Source organism: Brassica oleracea, chromosome C7 (genome assembly GCF_000695525.1).
Source record: "Brassica oleracea var. oleracea cultivar TO1000 chromosome C7, BOL, whole genome shotgun sequence".
Taxonomy (NCBI): domain Eukaryota; kingdom Viridiplantae; phylum Streptophyta; class Magnoliopsida; order Brassicales; family Brassicaceae; genus Brassica; species Brassica oleracea.
The window spans coordinates 710,525-712,597 of record NC_027754.1 but is presented as its reverse complement, the minus strand read 5'-3'; the positions used below and the strand labels follow the sequence as shown (position 1 = coordinate 712,597).

Below are 2,073 nucleotides of genomic sequence, written 5' to 3'. Positions count from 1 at the left end.
TTTGCAAGTTATTTGGAAGATTTGAAAACCCTTAAAGCAAGTTTCCTCCAATCAGAGATTATCTATGTACCAAGAACACAAAATACTAAGGCGGATAGCCTCGCACGCAGTGCAAGGACACAACCGTCTTTCGTTGTTCACATGGATGCAGATCTCCCGATGTGGTTTACAGAGTCAGTATGAGTCTGTAAAAGTCGATGACAAAAAAAAATCGAAAAATCCAAAGCACTGGTTCAAATTTTAATAAAGACAAGTATAATTTAGTGATTTAATATGTGACAAAGAGGTAAACAAATTGATCAACCGGATGTGAATTAGTTTTCATAATATCATTTAGGATAAAATATATCCTTAACGGATATCAAATACAATATCTAGTAATATTTAATGATATCCATATCGTGAATCAAACATAATAGAAAATATATTTTTGTATAACCATTTGCTATTTTCAAGGGTGTGAATAATACACTAATTGAATAAATATTTTCCATAACATGTTATTCACATTGGCTTAACCCTCAAGAGACCCTTAATAGACCAATGCAAATCATATTCCTAAAGAGCAAATCTAAATTTCTTACAAAACCGTACTAAAACAAATATGAAATGTTTAAACAAAGTAGCAAGTCTTAAAATGAAATAATATATTGAAAACCAAAAAACTTAACACCACCTAAATGACTATTCATGCACTTCTTCGAACTCACTTGCAAAGAAAAAATATATGAATTTTACAACAAATACTTAGAGAGAGAATCTCTAGAATCCCTTAAATCAACCACCAACAATCATCACACAACATAGCAAAAGGTCTGGCTAGAACATCCAACAAAACAAGATAAATCAATAAGAAATGATGATAAACCTCGACGGTTACACATGAGACAACACCACCTCATGTGGTCCCCACACCCCTCATGCTGTTGCATGAGAGCTCACCACCTCAATCAGTTCCTGTGAGTTCAAGGCATTCATGCTATCCATGCCACCACATTCTCAACTCCACCCACATGCACACGACATGTCTGCTCCAACGATAAAACATTCCACCTTACATGGTCCACCCATGTCTGCTCCGACGATAAACCTCAGTAATAATGCTTTCCGTTATGTTTCACCGGCAGCCACATAGGCCTTAATCCCTTCTTTAACTCATATACACCACCCACACATGTCATATTCACAGACAATGCAATAATCACATATAGTACTCAAACGTTATTCAACCATTTTTGTTTTAACAACCTAACATTATATATAACATATATCTATATTATATCAATCTAAATATAATATTTTTAAGTATATGTACATCTAGGCAAAGCAACTACATGTATGCTTATTGTTATATGTATGTATTAATGATTCACCTAGACACTTCTACCATGACAAGAGAATGAGAAAAGGAGATAGAGATCGCTATTAGCTCTCACCTGAGCATAGATCTTCGAGATGCTAGAAGATGTAGAAAATGTGTTTAACAGCTCCACAAAAACCAGATCTACAAGAACAAATGTTGGTTTCCATCCAAACTTGAGATAAGAGATTTAGAAGAATAAATAGGGAAATAAGAACAAAAAAAGAGTGTTTAAGATTTTCTTACCCTCATCACGTGGACGGATCGAGAGAAAAAAACCAAGAATAGAGAAAATGACGAAAAAGGATCGAAACACCACAAGACCTCCTCAGTTGCGACACAGCGTGGTGGTCAGAAGAACTCATGTGGCCAACGGTTGGATAGTATTTGGTAGGTTTTCTTTATGTGGAGAAAATAGATAAGATTTGCCCTCTTTTATAGAAGATAAGGTGGAAAATCCTAGGATTTTTGTACATGGACCAAAACAGAATATTTACTTTAATAATGGGACTCAAGCCCTCAGATCATGGATGTGGCATGTTATTAATTTCAACAATCGTTTTAAAACATTATCCCGTCATAATTTCATTTTAACTACACTTTTAACATATAGATAAGTTTATTTTTTAAGAAAATATAAAATATACTGTAATGACCCAATCCCACCATCTCCACTTCTTTCCACAACCCCACCACTTTCACCTTCTTTTCCA

At 34.5% G+C, this 2,073-nt stretch overlaps 1 long non-coding RNA gene across 1 annotated transcript; it reads right to left on the bottom strand.

Annotated features, from left to right (window-relative positions):
• Nucleotides 1–522: 522 nt before the first annotated feature.
• On the bottom strand, nt 523–1,772 carry LOC106304063. The gene is made up of 3 exons (XR_001262615.1): nt 1,607–1,772; nt 1,437–1,504; nt 523–1,148 (listed from the first exon to the last, which is right to left on the bottom strand). It is a non-coding gene; the product is annotated as an uncharacterized LOC106304063 (long non-coding RNA).
• Between the last annotated feature and the right edge of the window lie 301 nt (nt 1,773–2,073).